This window comes from Pleurodeles waltl, chromosome 6 (genome assembly GCF_031143425.1).
Source record: "Pleurodeles waltl isolate 20211129_DDA chromosome 6, aPleWal1.hap1.20221129, whole genome shotgun sequence".
Taxonomy (NCBI): Eukaryota; Metazoa; Chordata; class Amphibia; order Caudata; family Salamandridae; genus Pleurodeles; species Pleurodeles waltl.
In genome coordinates, this window is record NC_090445.1 from 193142891 (window position 1) to 193163395 (window position 20505).

Genomic DNA, 20505 nt, shown 5'->3' on the forward strand with positions numbered 1-20505 from the left:
AGTGTGGAGGCTGTGTGGGTCGGTAAGGAATCTGCAACTACAGCATGTCTCTACCAGATCATTTGTTTCCGAAGGTAAAGAACTTGTTCATCTGATAGAGACTTCTAGTAGCAGATTCCTTACCATAGAATACATACCCAAGAAATACCATCCTCGGAGGCAGAGCTGCGAACCAAGATCATACTGCGAAGTCCTGAAGGACCGAACGGGCAAAGTGCCCATCCTCTCTGAATCCAACTGTCCAGGCAGTAACGTTTGGTGAACGTGTGCAAGGATGCCCACATTGTTGCTTGGCAGATGTTCAAGACCGTAACTTGGGTCTAGACTATGGAGTATCTCCTTTTCCTTAAAAAGATGTGGGGGAGTGTACAATGTAGGCAAGGTGATTGATTGGCCTACATGAAAGGACATGACCACTTTAGGCAGGAAAGAAGCCCTAGTACGAAGCACCACCTTTGTCAGGGTGGAAAGAAATGAAAGGTGGCTTCGAAGAAAGAACTTGCAGCTCACTCACTCTGCGGGCAGAGGTGATAGCTACAGGAAGACAGTTTTCAGACTGCAAGCAGAGTGGGCAGTTGTAAAGCAGCTCAAAGGGAGAGCACATTAGAAAGGTAAGAACTAAGTTCAACTCCCATTGGGGCATTATGAACGGAGAAGGAGAAAAGAGATGCGTAAGGCCCTTAAGAAATCGTCCAGCAATGGGAGATTAAACAAGGAGGGTTGGTCAGGCAATCAGAGTAAAGTCGATATGGCAGACAAATACCTCTTTAGGGTGCTCAGAGCCTTGCTGGGCCAATAAACAAAAGAACCTCAGAAAGAGGGGCAGAGAGGGGGTCAACAGAATTGCCTAAACACCATGCCACAAATTTATGCCAACGACAGGCCTACACTATTTTGGTGGAGGAATGCCTGGCTGGCAAGATAACGTTACAGACTTTGGGAGGAAGGTCAAAAGCTGTCAACTACTGCTGCTTAATCGCCACTCGAGAAGCCGGAGACTGGACAGCTTCCGATGGAGAACATCCCCTGTTGCTGTGACAGAAGGGGCAGTCTGATCAAAGGATTGATGGCCATGCTCAACATCTCAGGATACCATACTCTTTGTGCCCCGTCCAGAGCCACAAGAATGACTTGGTACCGGTCGTTCTTGAGCTTCTTTAGAACTTGGGACAGAAGTGGTAGAGGCGAAAAGGTGTAAAGAAAGCATGTGGAACTTCCCCAACGCGCAAAACAGCTGACAATGTGCGTTCTCCGAGGAGGCAAACAGGCTCTCTCCACTGCTGAAAGAGACCTAGCGCCACCTCCAGATGGAGATACCGTTCGTAATCGACGAGGTATTGACTGCGGAGTTCGTCCGCTCTGATGTTCAGAGAGCCCAACAGATGTTAAACCACCAGGAATATGCACTGATGTTACAGCCATGTCCAAAGGCAGAAAGCCTCCTGACAAAGCATCCACCCTATTCCGCCCTTCTTGTTGCAGTACCACATGGCGGTGGTGGTGTTTGTAAACACCTGCACCACTTTCCCTTTAAGAGAGGGAAGGATTACTTTGAATGCTAGTGTGATCGCCCTGAGCTCCAAAAGGTTTATATGGAGCTCAGACTCCACTGGAGACCAGACACCCCTCATCTCTGTCACTCCCAAGTGGCTTGCCCATCCCAGGAGTGACACATCTGCTACTACTGTGAGGAAGGGAGAGGGCTCTAGTTCTGACCCACTCGCGGTTCTAAAGCTACTACTGCAGATCCTGCAGTCCCCTCTGAAATATGGACCATGTCGGAGAGATTCCCCTGATGCTGCGCCCACTGTACCTTCAGGTCCCACTGCCATACTGCATATGCCATGTGCCAGCAGCAGGATGCAGGAGGCCATGAGGCCCAGCAGACTCTGTCATTCTGACCGAAATCCAGGATAGAGGCTGAAACATCGGTATCATTGCCTGAAAATCCTGGGCTTTCCGCTTGGGAGGACAGGCCCGAAACCGCGCTGTGTCCAGAACAGCTCAGATGAAAGGGAGCATCTGCGAGGGAGTCAGGTGTGACTTTGGCACATTTACAGTGAAAACCCAGAGAATGCAGGAGGTCTGCTGTAGGCTGGTGGTGGGAGGTGACAGCCTGGGTCAAGCCTGCCTTCAGTCGTTGAGGTAGGAGAAGACTGAAACCCCTAACCTGTGCAGGTGAGCTGCTACCACCGCCATCACTTCGGTGAACACCGGAGGGCTGCTGGTAAGGGCAAAGGAGAGGACGGTGGACTGAAAATGCTTGTGACCGAACACGAACCGCAAGTAACTTCTGTGGGCAGGCAGGACAGGAATATTGAAATAAGTGTCCCGCAAGTCCAACGCTATCATCCAGTCCCCTGGGTCCAGGGCAGATAGGACCTGATACCTGAGTGAGCATTTTGAAATTCTCCTTCCTTAGGAAGAAGTTGAGGGGCTGGAGGTCAAGAATAGGGTGGAGGCCCTTGTCCTTCTTGGGCACTAGAAAGTAGCAGACCCTCTCTATGGCTCTCTAGGCCAAGAGAGCTGTAGCCTCCTCGCGGAGAAGTGCCAGGTGATCCTCTGTCATCCGATCATAGGACAGTGGAATGGAGGGAGAAGTAGTCTTGAAGGAGAGTGAGTAGCCCCTTCAGACTATTTGCAAAACCCACCTGTCTGACATAATGGTATTCCATCGGGGCAGGTGATGGCCAAGCTCGGGGGTGGGGGGGTTGCTGGGATAGAGTTTTGGGTCAGGAAATCAGAGTCGTTAGGTGCAGGCTTATGGCCGCAAGCTATTTTCCTATTAACAGGAGCCCCTGTGTTGAGTTTGGACTAGGTCCCCAGCAGGACATCTGTGAGGGCTTCATTGAAGAGCAAAAGAGGTTCTGATGTTAAAGCCCCAGGCTGAAGCACAGGAGTCAGGAGATTGGTCCTGATAGCCATTAACAGCAGCTTGAGGACCAAGACCTCAACTGCTTTCCGTATTGCCATGGAGTAGGACGTCCCCTCCTTCATAGCCATAGTAGGGAGAGAAAGCATACCATCATCAGGGTAGGTATCTAGACCATTGGCTTCACCCAGTTCCTGAGCCCAGTCCACAGGATCTTGAAGCTGAAATTCGACAGGGTCCAGCAACCCCACCATACTCTCACTGAATTTTTCCCTGTAAGGATAAGGGTCAGGATCCAATCTAGTGACTACGGCCCCTGACAAAGTCGGAAAGGCTCTATGTTGGGGTTGGAGATAAGTAGAAGATCGACAATTCCTGCAGGCACAGGCAATGTCAGGACTGCTGAAGCTAGAACCGTCTGGTAAGGTCGCAAAGGTATGACCGATGCCGCTCCAGATCCTGATGCGGATCCCTGCCCTAGGAGCCAAGGTCAAAGCCATCTGTGTGGAACCCAAAGGGGCTCCTACCAACCTTGTGGGGCTCAAAGGCTCCCCTACAGAGGTAGACTGCCCAAAAATGATGCGCAAGGCCTAGTAAAATTCCTTCGATTGGGCAGAGGTGGCTTCCAGCACCCAGAAACTCGGGGAGGTGCAGAGCTGACCCAGAAACAGGCTCCAAAGACGGAGGCCTGGAGCAAAGATTCTCCTTCACCTGCGTTGCGTTGTCTAACCAACAGGGTGAGGTCGAAGAACACTTGGGTTTCTTCAGCTTCTTCTTGTGCTTACCTGAATGACCCGATGATTTGGTGTGAGACGAGGAGGATTGGTGAGGACTAAGTGAGTGATCTCGGGACCTTCCCCTCAACCAAGACCGGGAGCGATGCGAAGCCAGGCCGCAAGCAGCTTTAGGGACCGCTCCCTCAAGCCTTCGGGTTCAAGGCCCGGCAGTCTGAGTAGGACTTTGGGTCGTGTTTGTGCTCCAAAACACCACACACACACACACACACCAGGTCCATATCCATCACCAACATCATGCGGCGACAGGAGTCGCAGGCTTGAAACTGGTCTTACGACAGAACATCTCAACACACCAGAAGTAAAAAATAATAAAAAATAAAACAAACCTTAAACAAAAGGCCAGTCAAAAAGCGACTGTAAGGGTAGCTCTCTCCGGATCTGCACATAGGCTGGTACGGAAAGAAAAGAACTGATGTCAGCGCACCGGGGTGGTGAATATATACAGGGAGTGCAGAATTATTAGGCAAATGAGTATTTTGACCACATCATCCTCTTTATGCATGTTGTCTTACTCCAAGCTGTATAGGCTCGAAAGCCTACTACCAATTAAGCATATTAGGTGATGTGCATCTCTGTAATGAGAAGGGGTGTGGTCTAATGACATCAACACCCTATATCAGGTGTGCATAATTATTAGGCAACTTCCTTTCCTTTGGCAAAATGGGTCAAAAGAAGGACTTGACAGGCTCAGAAAAGTCAAAAATAGTGAGATATCTTGCAGAGGGATGCAGCACTCTTAAAATTGCAAAGCTTCTGAAGCGTGATCATCGAACAATCAAGCGTTTCATTCAAAATAGTCAACAGGGTCGCAAGAAGCGTGTGGAAAAACCAAGGCGCAAAATAACTGCCCATGAACTGAGAAAAGTCAAGCGTGCAGCTGCCACGATGCCACTTGCCACCAGTTTGGCCATATTTCAGAGCTGCAACATCACTGGAGTGCCCAAAAGCACAAGGTGTGCAATACTCAGAGACATGGCCAAGGTAAGAAAGGCTGAAAGACGACCACCACTGAACAAGACACACAAGCTGAAACGTCAAGACTGGGCCAAGAAATATCTCAAGACTGATTTTTATAAGGTTTTATGGACTGATGAAATGAGAGTGAGTCTTGATGGGCCAGATGGATGGGCCCGTGGCTGGATTGGTAAAGGGCAGAGAGCTCCAGTCCGACTCAGACGCCAGCAAGGTGGAGGTGGAGTACTGGTTTGGGCTGGTATCATCAAAGATGAGCTTGTGGGGCCTTTTCGGGTTGAGGATGGAGTCAAGCTCAACTCCCAGTCCTACTGCCAGTTCCTGGAAGACACCTTCTTCAAGCAGTGGTACAGGAAGAAGTCTGCATCCTTCAAGAAAAACATGATTTTCATGCAGGACAATGCTCCATCACACGCGTCCAAGTACTCCACAGCGTGGCTGGCAAGAAAGGGTATAAAAGAAGGAAATCTAATGACATGGCCTCCTTGTTCACCTGATCTGAACCCCATTGAGAACCTGTGGTCCATCATCAAATGTGAGATTTACAAGGAGGGAAAACAGTACACCTCTCTGAACAGTGTCTGGGAGGCTGTGGTTGCTGCTGCACGCAATGTTGATGGTGAACAGATCAAAACACTGACAGAATCCATGGATGGCAGGCTTTTGAGTGTCCTTGCAAAGAAAGGTGGCTATATTGGTCACTGATTTGTTTTTGTTTTGTTTTTGAATGTCAGAAATGTATATTTGTGAATGTTGAGATGTTATATTGGTTTCACTGGTAATAATAAATAATTGAAATGGGTATATATTTTTTTTTGTTAAGTTGCCTAATAATTATGCACAGTAATAGTCACCTGCACACACAGATATCCCCCTAACATAGCTAAAACTAAAAACAAACTAAAAACTACTTCCAAAAATATTCAGCTTTGATATTAATGAGTTTTTTGGGTTCATTGAGAACATGGTTGTTGTTCAATAATAAAATTAATCCTCAAAAATACAACTTGCCTAATAATTCTGCACTCCCTGTATTATCCGCAATGTCATGTCCGGCGACCACAGTGACGACAGACGCTGCTTAACAACTCACAAGGGTACTGCTCGAAAATCTCTGGATCCAGACAGAACGTCTGGGGGAAATTCTAAGGTAAGGAATCTGCAACTAGAAGTCTATCAGATGTGTTCAATTCCTCTGCCTGTATTAAAATATGCATTATAGGCAGTCCTTTCATTTTCTTCATTTAACAGCAACAAATTCAACCAACCATTGACAGTTACTTATTTTCTATAGGTATCTGTGAAGCACACACCTACCAGCAAAGGTAAGGGAGCATTTCACAATTAACAGAGAATATAATACAAAGAATGTAATCATGATCAGTGTTCCAGTACAGTAACAGTTAACACATACGGTAATATATTGCTAAGTGCAACCTCAAAAGGTAGTTTAGGTGCTTCTGCAGTGGAGTTTAAGGGTACCAGATTCTATATTAACATTAAGTATCATCATAAATATATTTAGAAATGTTATATCCCATTTTTATAACTAGTCTTGGGTACTTATGTTTTTATAACTCGAGGTTTGCACAAATCTTATATAGGTTTCATAACTTTCAATTAAGCCCAGCGTATTTATTTTGTAAATCTTTTGAAATAGTCATCAAGAAGTGCACTAAATGAGCAACCTATTGTGGATGATAAAGTCTAAACATATATTACAGATTACCTTTTGACAATTAAGTGTGTAAATTATTCGTATAGCACTGAATAAGATTTTTGTGTCAGTACTTTCAGTCAGAGGGAACCCATTTTTAGGACTCATCTTAAACAGCGTGCATGCACTCTTACTTGTGATGATCTATTGTTTCTAAAAAATCAATTAATAAATAAAACTTTAAGGGCCTAATTACGAGTTGAGGTGCTATTTACTGCACTAGATACATAACAATATTAAGTGGTATGTTATTTATCGGGTGCGATAATACCTATTACGAGTTATTGGGGAATAACAGGCAGATTTTGGTGTTTAACGCACCACAATGTGCATGATAAGGTAAATACCGTCTGATTTTACCCGGTTACATTTGGGCAGGTTTAGCCTGGCCAAATTTAACAAAGTTTGAGTTATTTAACGCATCCGATAATTATCTGATGCGTTAAATACCTTCAAAGTGCTAATTCCGCCTCATGCATTAGTGTTAATGCTCGGGTTAGAATTAACCAACCCACTCAATCAGGAACAAAGAAAGGGCTTTTAGCCTGACCATTACTTACCATTGCTTGGTCCATCTTTCTTCCTTTTCATTGATGAGCGTGTGTCTGAGCATTCTGGCTTCACTTCGCCTTACTGTTTTTGTTTTTTTCCTTGGAGCATGGACCAACTACTGACAGTTCTAGATTAGTATTCTTTTGTGCTGTGTGAGCTCAGATTGTGGTTAGTTTTTTTTGGAGTGTGTATTGTTTGTTTGTATGTTCTTTTAACACGCTCATATGCCGCTCTGTCTCATTTTTAGCTGTTTTTATGTTTCTTTGTTTTTGCTTTTTCAATGTGGGCCCGTCCCTCCCCTCGCAGGTTGTTTGCTTTCCAGATTTTAAAATATTTCACTTTCTAGTATGCCTTTCTCCGGTCAGTCTTTTCTGAGCTGCATAACAATTTATTCAATTTTAATAACATTACATGTTGTAGCATTCACTAAGAGTGCACTTCTTTATGACACATCCTCCTTTTGGTCACATTTAGTGTAATGACGCCTTCCTATCGAATTTGGGAAATCCAAATGAAGTTATCTGTTTTTAGACTGTACCAACTGATGATATCGGAACTTGCCTAAATGCATGTACGTGCATGCTGTTTGCAGTTCTTAGTATGCACGGCTCAATACCACGCCTTATATAATAACAGATCTTACCATACTATACAATAACAAAGTAGAACATATAATTCAATGCTACACAATAACCGGCCATACTGTACAATACAATGACAGTCCACACCCTATCATACCATATTATACCATACTATAAAGTGATTGGCCATACCACACCACGCTATAGTATACTGTAGGACAGGTCGTACCATTTCATACGATCCAATCAAGTCACCTTCACCTCACTTTACTCACCCCTGAACTATCAAATCACCCTTACCTCCATTTACCTCTACCCACCCCTGATGCTTCAAGTCGCTCTCACTTCCCTTTACCTCTTACCCACTCCTGAGCCCTCAAGTCGCCCTCACCTCCCTTTACACAACCCTGAGCCTTCAAGTCACCCTCAAATTTCTCTACTTATACCCACCGAGGCCTGAAGTTATTCTCACCTCCCCTTACCTTCACCTCCCGTTGTTTGCCCAATTAACCCCTCCAGCCTCTTCCTCTTAGTTGCTTGTCCCCACCTGTCACACCAGATAAAACGGTGCCCAAAAGTCACACAAATAGTTGTCAAGATGATACAAAGGTGCAAATGACCCACACATACAAGGCCATACACAACGCCATACCAGCCTACCCGAACCACTGCATCTCTTTCCACACCCCGCCAGTTCCCTCAGCTCTGCCCAGATGACCCTGGCCACCATCCCTCACATCCATAAAAACCACCGCTGGCGGACGATCCTTCATCTACATCGCAACAAAGAGCTGGAACAACCTCCCCCTTAACCTCAGACAAAGCCAGCCGCTCACCATTTTCAGGAAGAGCAAGACGTGGCTCTTCGGATAAGGCCCCTCTCCTTCCACACCCCCACCCCTCACAACCTTGAGACGCTCACAGGTGAGTAGTCACGCTTTACAAAAACTGATTGATGTCTCTGCACTCCCTACTGGTGCTGTTGCAGGGACAAAACGGTGAAATTCAGTTAGGACGAAAAATAAAACTCTTTTTGTAAAAACAGAGAACAATCCTATACTAAGAAAATCACTGCCCCTAGCCGCGTCAAAGCTTTTTTCCCCTAACTTTCAGCCATGCTCCACAGCAGCTGTGTTTGCTGTACAATAGGGCTAAAACAAATTGACAAAGTCACTAGCTCTAACATGGGCAAGACCTACTGGCTTCACCTAGGTTTGTTTCACGCTTGATGGAATAACATGGGCAGGATGAAGTACTCAAATTAAACGCAATGCTATGTTGAGCAACTCTAGGGACAGCTGCAATGGTTGCTTGATGAGGGTGGGATATATTTGGAAATCCTCAAAGATTGGCAATGGCTGTCCTGGGTCTATCCCAAGCACCTACAGTGACATGCACGCTCATCCACCTGTTCGCCTTATGAACAGGTGAATACATTTTGAAGGTCAATTGGTCACTCTGTGCTTCGAAACTGTAGATCATGGAGAATAAGCCTCAGCTGAGCGTGGACTGGTCAGGCAGACCGCTTCACAGAAATCCAATGAGAATAAGAACAGTCTGATGCTGAAGTACAAATCAAGGTGGGTGGTGCCAGAGAGCACTTCTCCCCTCCTGAACTGCAGTATACATTTTGAGATCAGATGAAGGGAGCCCACCAAAGCACACTGCCCGACTGCCTCCTCGCCTCTGCGTAGGTCGAGTCTCAAAAGGGGAGATGAGGTCAAAAGTGTCACTGCTCCTCATGAAATAAACACTCAAAAGGGTGAATTTAGTAAGCAGCATAACACAGGGATGAAGAAGGAATTTGAAGCTCTCAAAGACTTGGATTTTTGCACTCTAAGGGAACTGTGGCTAACAATGAACCGCATAGAGGCATTATGGTTCGACCCACTTCAAAATATTTTGCAGTTCCTCCAGAGAAGAATGTACTCCAAGTATGCTGACCAGACAAACAGTTTGATTTTCACCAACAACTGCAGAAAAAAATGAAGAGTTAAGATTGAACCTCAACCTATTAAAGAAGATGAGTCCGACAAATCATAGTGACGCCTAGTTTTCACTTGTAATGTCAACACCTGGAGAGGAGGCCATTCCATACTGAAGCTGAATGACAGCAGTCATTCAATCTCAAACTCAGCAGATGCAGCTTGAAAACTTCATCTCTTGATGCAGCTTTCTGAGTGGCATCGTGGCAGGTGAAGACTGGCATGTCCAGCGTCTAAAAAGGTTTATCAACAAGGCCAGTGCAGAACTGCCTTCCAACTGTAGAGAACTTTGCAGACGCCCACCTCATTCTAGGTACACAACAAATACACTAGCATCACAGAAATTAGCACCACCAGCAGCATCTTTCCCAGACACTGGTTGGCATATGTCCAGGAGACCCCTAAATGTGGCTTGCATATCCAGGGAGGTTTATATGTATCCCTTTGCTGTATCTTATGGTGGCTCATAATATGTCTAACAGTCCTTTTCATTAAACCTCCTTTTCCAATACAATCACTTCAAATTGGATTATAGTATTAAGGGAATATGGTTGCTCTCGTTAGGATTAACATATCCGTATCAAACAGCAGTATGAGAATATGCACCTAATTAATGAATGTAGTAATGCAATAATGTAGGAAATATTTGTACACCCAGGTTTTGGGGGAACTCCGTTTGTTCAATTAGAATTATAGAGCGGACCCATGGTCAAAAGAACAGTTTATTCTTCATTGTTATGAGTCTTATGTGGATATTTGTTTTTAATTCTACATATATAATATGCACTGTGGTGTTTTATGTTTAAAAAAATGGTTTTCAACGTGTTATTGAGATGCTTAGGGTATTGCTTTTTATTTCTATCTTTGAATAGTAAAAGGTAGTGTCACAGTTGTTTCATCATATGTTTAGGCTATGATGGGTCATGTTATTAAATGAGGAATATGTATGTTGTATATATGTATGTTTTACAGCCCTGAGGAAGTTCACTTGTGGTGAACAAAAAGCATTGGCTGCTTTTCGTTGTTAGAAGAAAATAAAGGCTGTGTTGGAAGAGACCTGCTTGGATGATTCAACTTTTTTAAATTGTGGTTGGTGCTCCTCCAATTGTATTACATATCCAGGGAGCTACCTTATTACTAGCAGGTTGGTTTCCAATAGTGGGATGAGAGAGGTGGAAGGGGGCCTCATTTATTGAAGAAAATGGTCCTCGCACAGGGTCAAACTCAGGTGGCAAACAGGGGTAATTATTCATGAATTTCATAATGTATTTTTGTAAATGATGAAGCGGATGCTTTCAATGTCCTGAGGTAGGGGGGTTTGTAGTATGTTTTTTCCCGTTAATCTTACACTAAGGGTAAACTTACAGGCCACCAAGGGAGACACACCAAATGACCCATATAATTCATAATACAGTTGGAATTGCAGATTTGCAACACATAAAAGGTCTAATGCTATAGTGGAGAGGGGGAGGAGGGGAGTGCTTCAAATATGTTTGAAGTCAGTTTCAAAATCCAGATAAGGAGCACACCCCCATTTAGCATCTGCCATTCTGCATCTCCAGCACCCAGAAGTGTATTTAAGAAATGTTGTAATGATCATAAAAATAAAGGTAGACAATAGAGGTGAGGATTGTCACCCCAATTGCAACACCATTTCCTACACAAGAACTGGAGATGGCAGACCCAACAATCCAGTTACCTCTTCCGCAACACCTGGAAAGATGCTTAGGTAACATAATAATCACTTTCCAAGTCATCAAATAAAGGTAAAACAACCAGGAACCAGAGGAGGGTGTGGGCCTGGGGGCATGGTTGAGCAAGATGGCTGGATAGTCATATCGCCCGGAGCTACCGACGAGGAGTAAAAATCCTTTACATTCCTGGGTCTCTATGCACGTTAATGACCCTGTAGCAACAAGAATACACCCCAGCAAAGTATAGGAGACTGCCTGGGGCTTCCAGTGGGACTCCGTGTTGTGAGCAGATCAGAAATGTACGGGAGGAGGCAAGGAAATGGGCCCCATGGAGCGGTGGTGAGACTGGCAGCACTAGGAAGGTATTAACAGAAAGACTGCAGTTGGCACAGTAGCCTGAAACTAGAAGGAAGACACTGGCTGTCGGAGTGGAGATGCCCTAAAGTGGTTGCACCGTTTTAGATCATGGGTGATGCTAGTGATCGATTGGGTGACCTGGTGCCCTTAAACATCATGGCGCCCTACTTCCACAGTGTGCAACGGGTCAGACAGACCCAGAAGCCTGTGAAAAAGACAGCAACAGCATACTGGCTTGACCCAGTAAAAGCAACTAGAGAGACAAGGCAGAGAGCTGGAAGGGTCAGACACAGGTAAGTGCAATCTACTATCAATAGAGGAAGAATGCCTTAGTGCTGCAGGGGACTGTGGATGTGCTTCTGACTTCGGTAGGGGCCTGAAAGATACTGACATCAGCTCCCTGCGGAGAGACTGTGTGTGGCTGTGACCGTGCTGGACGGGCCAATACGGAGGGATAGGAGCTCTGGCTTGCGTTCCTTCTCGCAGGGGCTGTCTCCTGTATGACGGTGCAGTAATGAGCTCACGATCCACTGGGGCCACAGTACCTTGGGCTGACTGCACACCTCATAAAGGGGGGGGGGGTGGGGGGTCCTACCTGTTTTTGTTGGTGTTTTTTTTTTTACCCTGATTGTCTACTTATCAATCATTAAGGGAACAGGGAGTGAGAGTGGGGTGGAGATGAGTCCCCTGTGGCAAACGTTTACGCTACAGGGAGTTCTGTACATTCTGCCTGTGGGTGGGAAGTTGAATGGGTAAGGAAAGGGTACGTTTTTATGAAGCTGTTCTGTTTGCTAAGGGTGCTCAAGAGTTCAATAATCTATTGCGTTGATTTGGAAGGATGGGCCTAGGGGAAGGGCCACTTTGCTGGGAAGAACAATATATGACTGATACAGGGACTAGATACAAGTTTGTTACCTGGAATAAGTAGGGGCTCAAAAGCAAAGAAAAAACACAGCAGAGTGTGCTGCATACCTAAAATGCTACAGGGTCTCTGTAGCAATCCTACAAGAAATGCATCTATAGCGAAACTGCACTGGACCTGTACGGAAGAAACTGAGAGGGCAGACATATGCCTCATCCTACTCCAGGTGTGTGAGGGAAGCTCTTAAATGGGTGGCTCCTGGGGTTCCGCTCCAGAAATCTCAAGTCCTGGTAGATCCTGAGGGGTAGATATGTCATACTGACTAGTATGCTGGATGTGCATGAAGTCTGCTTTATTAACATGTAGGCAAATAATACTGAATTCTTTGGAACAGTGCTCAACAGCTCAGGGCCTCATGATGTCAGAGATTATCGTGGCTGGGGACTTAAATTGCGTAGTAGACGGTGAAATTGACGGATCTCCACCTAGGCGAGGTACTAAGCCACACATGACAGATGCCCTTGCACAGATGATGGGGTTAGCTGACGTCTGGTGGGTGCATCACCACAGATGCGAGTAAACTCCTTTTACACCCCGGCGACCAGCACCCACAGTCGGTTAAATGACTTTCTACTACAATCAGGAGTAGTTAATAGGGTAACAGACTTTACTTACCAACCCAGATATATGTCAGATCACTCCCCACTTCTGGTCACATACTCCTTAGCTACAATGGTACCAAAGGTCCCACTGTGGAGAATGAAAGCGGAGGGCCTAACCAACTCAGTATTCCTGGGAGCAGTGGAGGAGGCATTGACTCAGTACCTAGGGATTAACTGGGGAAGGACAGCGCAGAGCGAAGGAGTGGGATGCAATCAAAATGGTGTTGGGAGGTGAATGTATGGTGAAATCTGTGGGCATACACCAAACCCTGGAGAGGGATCTGGCACTGCATAAAAGAAAGCTTGCAGCCCTTTCTGCTCAGCCGAGGGTTCTGCAGGAATGGGGCGACACTAGACAACACCACTATGACCTGCGGAACCAATTGGAGAAACATGTCCAACTTAAATAAAATGTAGATTACATAAGGAATGAGAGAGTATAGTGACCACTGGCTAGACTTATAAAAAATTAGACTAATGTGCAGCCTATAATACCAATCACAGACATAATGAGATGAACCATTTATACACAACATATAAATGGTGTGTGTGCAGGGCATCTGTAGGCGGTCTATAACCCCCCTCCCCAGCAGTTGGGCAAAACACCGATCGCTAATTACATAAATGATCTGCACCTGTTGTGACTTGAGGAGTCAGGTTGTATCAAGCTGGACATTCCACTGACCAAACATGAGTCTTACAGGTGGAAGACCCCATGAGGGCCACTCAGGCTCCTGGGAGAGGGCTCCCACACTCCATGAGAGAGACTTTTATCGTGGTGGTACAAAAGCCAGTGAAGAACCCCATGGAGTCTACCTCCTATAGACTGCACTCTATGCTTAATGTGGATCTAAAGGTGCTCAGTCACGCCCTGGCGCTGGGCCTTTTTAAGTATCTCCCAAGATTACTGAACGTTGACCAGTCAGGGCTTATACAGTACAGAAACACTGCAACCTGCGCTGGCTGGCTCAGATGATCCATGATTTATGTATAGAAAAAGGCCAATATGCTCTTGCCCTCCTAGACATAGAACAGGCCTTCAACTTCTCAGCTGGTATTACATTTGGACAGTACTTGGGGGAAAAAAAGGCCAATTTCTGCAATAAGCTAAAATAGCAGTTATGGTGGTGTACTCAGGCACACATTCCTGGGGAACCCTATGCTTACGCCGTCGCTGGTCACTATGCTATCTATGGTAGGGGGCCCGAAACTAATTACCCATCTCTACCGTGCACTCTGAACAGTTAAGCCGGAACACTCACTGAAGTTAGAGGACTCTAGGAAGCAGTATTGTGAGGACCTGATTACTCCTAAGGAATGGATCGAAGTCCATAATGGGGTACAAGATATATTGATTAATGGATGATTTAAACTCATACAGTATAATTTTATCCATCTTGCCTACCTTTCCCTCAAACTGCTGCATAAGATCTACCAATCTAGGGACCCGGTATGTGTGCATTCTGGAAATGCAGAAGCAGACTTTATACATGTGGTGTGGGAATGTTCAATCATAACACACTTCAGTTTGAAGTTTAAGTTTAAAGGATTTATTAAGCGCCTGGCTCCCCAAAGGCGTCCCGGCGCTCAAGCAGAGACAGAGCAGGCTGCAAGGAAGAGGCTTAAACTGTGAACAACAGAGTCTTCAAATTCCTTCAGAAAGAGTTCTTTGCTATCTTGACGGAGTTCCAAGGGAAGGGAGTTTCAGAGATTTAAAGCTTTATGTCCCAAGGATCTGACCCCACCCCTCACTTTCTCGATTTGTGGGACCTTAATCAGGGAGGCCGTCGAGGTTCTGAGAGAACTGTGAGGGATATAAGGCATTGCAATCTGCCTAAGAAAGGCCAAACCCCTATTGCGTAGGGTTTTGAAAATGATCTGTTGTTCCACAGGGAGCCAGGGGAGGGAGGCTTAAGTGGATTTTGCAGACAGGTGTATAGGAATATTAATAAGTAGGGTTCAAGGAGGAGATACTAGAACAGCTTAACAGAGTCACAGCGCTTACAGTCAAGCAATGTTTGCTCGGTCTGCTCACTGAAAAAAAAAAAGAAGAAGAAAATAATCAGAAATCATTTGATGATGTGTCTAGTTTTGGCTGATCGCTATCAGATGAATGAGCCCAATCCTACCCAAGGTAGAGGAGTGGAAAAGGGACCTGCTGGAAAGGGCAGAAGCCAAAGAGGCACATTTAAATGGGAGGTGACGAGATGTGAAACTGGCTGATAAAATGGCTACCTGGGGAGCCCTTATATAGGCCTTGACTGATCCCTTGGATGCTAGACTCTCCTCCCTGCCCCCGCTGATTTATGTTGTGGCCTATGATGCAGATATAATATAACACTGCTCTGATACACTGAAACGAGTACAAAGGCTTTCAATTGTGACTCTGTAACCACCCAAATTCTTGTACTGATTATTCTGAGCAAAGTGTTAAAATGTGGAAAGCACAAATGCCAATAAAGAATTTAAATGAAAAACGGGAAGCCCACCTCACCCTGGTTCACAGTCTTTGGACTGCCACTCCTGTCTCTCCTAACATTCTCCCCTTGCTCTATGTTCAAGAAGCCCGCAGGCAGGATTGTAAGCATTAGTGACAATTTAGCCACGTAGAACCCAAGGGCTCCAATCAGACTCATAACTTAGAATAATTTTTTGCTTCCTGGATACACCTCCGGTACATCCATTTTTTTATTTCACCATAAACACTTTATTTTCCTTTACTCTTGAAAAATATTTAACTTAGTCAGTCCAGCTTACTTCAGGACAGAAAGATGATCACTCTTACCTCAATTCTTTTTTAGTAACAGTCATGCAGACAAACCCTCAATAAGGGCGGATGAATGGATTAGTTATGAAATGGGGAGGGACCATCCAAAGACTACGTAAATATGTATAACTCCCTTCTCCAACAAGGGGCTCTGATCAGATTAACAACATTAAAATGAATTTTCCCTCTGCACCCACCTCAAAAGATGGGCATTGGAAAGTTTGGCAACACAAAATGATGATGGATGGTATGCTGAACATTGTCAAACATTCAACCCCAGTCAAAGATCTGGGTTCAATCTAACTTTTTTTGCTCAACATACCACCCTGCAAATCAGTCTGGACCCTGGCTCCTCATGTGAACGGTCCAGCCCAATTGCCCTAGCAATTTAATTTCAACAACTGACAATTCTCTCACAACAAGCCACTTTGCAAATATCAATATGATGAACAGTTTGGGGAAAAAACAGATTTGCTTTGTGTCTCATAGTGAACTATCCTACAACATACTACGCTATTTACCTTTGCATAACACAAGTGGCTAAACTAATTTGAATAAAAAGTGGACTGCTCATTAACAGGCTGTCCTATTTTGCCCCAGGCATGTAAAACCCAAAGGTTGCTTTCTTTTCCTAAAATTCTTCAGTTTTTCTAGTATTACAATGTCCTCCTCAATTCCAATATCTGGAGAGTGTCTTCTACAAGAGTCACCAGATTCTGGAAGCAATAAACATTAAGAACGATACCGTCTAAATAAAATATTTCATCTTACGGGAATGTGTAGTCCCAAAAGACAAAGATGATTTGAAAGGACTACCTTAACTAGCCAAGAGGAGGATGGATTCTGAAACAAAGGAAATATTCTGTCCAGAAACAGAAACAGAACAGAGACCCAGTGAAAAGGATCTCTGCTTAGGAAGGCTTGTAAAAGCAATAATAGCAGCAAGATGTACTCGAAATCTTACTGTACAAGATGTCTGAACTAGTCAGATGTACTCAGTATGGAGCCACAATCTACTGCTGGCAACTAGACAAGTGCACACAAAGTGAAAAACAAAAAAGTGGTCCGACTCGTGTTAAAAAATAAAATTAAAAAAAAGAATGGTGGGAGACTGGCATATCCTACAGCACTGTTTGGTGGTTCCTGCTTCTCTAAAAACTCAGGGATAAGATGCTCTTACAGCTTCAGCTACGAAATTTGGTGTGAGGTCCTGTGGGGAAAAAATAAAATTGTTTGGGGTGGATGACTACCAACCTCAATGAATAATCACAACCCTGGTTAGGCTGAACCTTCAGAATCACTAAATTATCCCCGTGGCTATGGCACACAGCAGGCAGGTGTAACTTAGGTCAACATGAAAAGTATGCAGTACCAAAACCGTAATAAACTCAAAATTCAAAGCAATACAAATACAAAACCTTTCAGGAAAACAGTGTAAAATTGAACAAATAAAATATCACCAAACTGACAAAAACTCCATAAGGTGAACTGGAAATATGAATTGTTAAGCTTTTAAGAAGAAATAGCACCAAAAAGCACAAACCACTAATGATGGTTCAAAGTTGTGGTAGACTGAACCGAGGTTCAATTTAAGGTTGACTATGACAGAACACAGGTCGGATACACTAACTAGGATCTTTCTGAAGATTTTATCTTCTGACTTAGTCCTTTTAAGTCCCACTCCACCACTGAAGTAAACTTCTAAAGCTCTCCAGGGGAGGCACTAAGACTGTCAAGAAGAGGCCAAAAGCAGGGTCCAGTCCAAGTTCAGTTGCCACTGGTTAGCTGGGCTGTTGCAGTAAAGGTTTCTTGTAGCTTGTTGCATCCCTACTGAATATGAGAGTTGGCCTTATGACCCTTGGAGGGAGTCCACCTTTGTCTTCAGTGCAAGAGGGAACACATCCAGTCCTTTATAGCCCCTGTCAGGTTGAAGATAGCAGTCCAATACTCTTCTGTCCTTCCCCAGGTCTAGCAGTGTTCTGAAGTGGGTGTCTGGAGATGCCACATTTATGCCTGGCACGAGCTAATGGGTGGGAATGACTCCAGGGCACAACCTATACAATGTGGTAAAGGTTCCCAGGGCCAACGTTACCCACTTTGTACAATTTCCAGATGGTGAATGTCTTAGTGACATCAAATGTGGGATCTGAGGGTAGGAAGGCAAGGGGGGAAAGGGCAAGTGATCTATGGTAATCCTAGTGCCTTCCCACACCTAACACTAAATCCAGTTTGGGGCAGTCACAGTGCCCACAACAGACCCAGAGACAGAAAGCTGGTAGGACGAAAGCAGGGTTTCCAGCAACCACACAGTGAATACTCAGAATTGCCTTGGCATTCCGTTTCTTTCCTTTCAAGTGTGCCACAAGATTTATATGTAAACCCAACAGATCTATCAAGCATGATCTGAAACTCAAGCACGATTTGGCACAAACTTCAAAAAGGATGCTCACAACCGAATCCTTCTTGCTGAGCTCAAAGGAGCCATCTCTGCCCATTCAGGTCAACCGGTCAGTCAGAGTGACCTACTATACAGCTTTGGGGAGAAATTTCACACCTATTCAAATGCCAATCACAATCAATCCATTTATAAAGTGCAGCACTGCCACCCCTAGAGATATTTGGGTGTTGAGACTACTGCTCCATCAAATAGCCACGGCTTCCTTCTAAAATCCACCAGGGACAGGCTGTTCTGAGGTGGAGGGGCAGGTCGTTTCAGGACTTGGCTGCTATGTGGGAGAAGGAGCGGCCTCTGCTGCAGCTGTGATGGATTGGGGAGGGTGGTGGGAGGGGGGGAGGGGGGGAGTCTGTGCAAGGTTGAGCAGAGGTGTCTTGAGAGGACATGGAAGTGCAAAAGGTGGTTGATGTAGGCCGGGCTTTGATGTGTAGAGCTTTGTAGGAGCGTGTGCTGATCTTGAAGTGGGATCTCTTCGGCACAGAAAGCTAGTTAGTGGAAGTTTGTGAGGTGGGGCATGATGCTAACCCACTTCGGGAGGTTCAGGATGAGTCTGACAGTGGTATTCCATTGCGTCTGGAGTCTTGGGTAGGTGGGAGGGTATTCTGGCAAAGAGCAAATTGCCATAGTCTAGGCGACTGGTGATCAGGGCAGGCATGATGGTTTTTCCAGCGTTGGCGGGGATCAAGGTAAGGATGCAGCATGCTATGCAGAGGATGTAGAAGCAGGAGGAGGCAACTGAGTTTACCGGTTGATTCATGGATAGTTGGCTGTCAAAGTTGCAAGTGTGGTTTGATGGAGCCGGTGTGTGTCCGAGCTCTGCTGTCCACCAGCAGTTGTCCCAACAGATCAGGACTTTTGTTTTGTTGGTGTTTAGATCGAGGAAGCTTTCTCGCATCCATGATGCTACTTCGGTCATGGCGTTGAGGAAGAAGGCTCTGGCACAGAGTGGGTCCTGTGTGAGTGAGTGGATCAGATGGGTGTCATCAGCATATGAGACTAAGTTTAGCCCGTAGGATCTCATGATGTGTGACAGGGGATCATGTAGATGTTGAATAGGGTGGGGATGAGGGAGGATCCCGGGGCACGCCACAGGTGATATCCTTGGGTGCAGAGGTGTAGGGGGGTGGACGGATACACTGGGTGCAGCCGGAGATAAATGAGGCGATCCATTTGAGGAAGTTGTGCTGGATGCCTATGTAGCGAAGTCTGTTGAGTAGAGTGTGGTGGGACACTGTGTCTAACGCTGCAGAGAGGTCAAGGAGGATCAGGGCTGCCGATACCCCTTTGTCAAGGAGTGTTCTGATGTCATCCGTGGCTGTATTGAGTGCAGTTTCCATGCTGTGATTGTTTCAGAAGCCCGATTGTGATGAGTCGAGAAGATGGTTCCATTCCAGGTAGTCTGTGAGCTGCTGATTGATGGGTTTCTAAAGACCTTTCGTAGGGAATGGGCACAGGGAGATGGGTCTGTAATTTCTGGGGTCGGCTGTGGGTTTCTGAGTAGGGGGTTTTACCTCTGTGTGCTTCCATTAGTAAAGGAAAGATGCTGTGGCAATGGAGGTGTTGAGGATGGTGGTTTGCTCCTTGCTGATGGTGTTGGATCTGAGGTTGAAAAGCCAGTGGGGTCACAGGTTGGTGGGGTCCCAGGAATGGATGGATGCCATTATGGCTGAGGTGGTTTGGTTGGTGATAGGGACCAGGTGGTTATCGAGTGGTTGGTGTCTGTTGGTCGAGGGAGATTGTCAGGGCTGAGTAGGGGTGGTTAGGGTTCAAAGTCTTTGTATATGGTGGTAATCTTGTTGTGGAAGTAGTCTGAGAGGGAGCCACAGAGCTCCTGCAAAGGATGGACGGTGGTGTCTGTGGCTGTCTGGTTGGAGAGTTCCTTGATGATTTTGAAGAGTTATTTCGCGTACTTGGCTGCAATGTTGATGCAGGCAGTGATGGCTTCTTTCATCTTGATGAGGAGTTGGTAGTAGTTTCATGGCTGCCTTGTAGGCTGTTCTGTCTGCAGAGTCCTTGGTTATGTGCCATTAGTTCTCAAGTAGTTGGCAGTTGAGTTGGGAGTTTCTCAGTTCTGGGGTGTACCAGCTACCTGACCTGGATTTGGTGGGGGATTTGGCTGGTTTCAGCGGGGCAACTGTGTTGGCGCATTTGGTGATCCAGGAGGTGAAGTTTTAGATGGCCTGGTTGAGGTCTGATGGAGGTTCGGGTTGTGCGGTGCGCGCAGGGCCTCTG

General features: G+C 45.6%; 1 protein-coding gene across 5 annotated transcripts in view; it reads right to left on the reverse strand.

Moving 5' to 3' along the window:
• The window catches only part of ZNF652 (zinc finger protein 652), a 292555-nt gene that overhangs the window by 183456 nt on the left and 88594 nt on the right, over positions 1 to 20505 (reverse strand). The gene's annotated exons all lie outside the window — the stretch shown is intronic.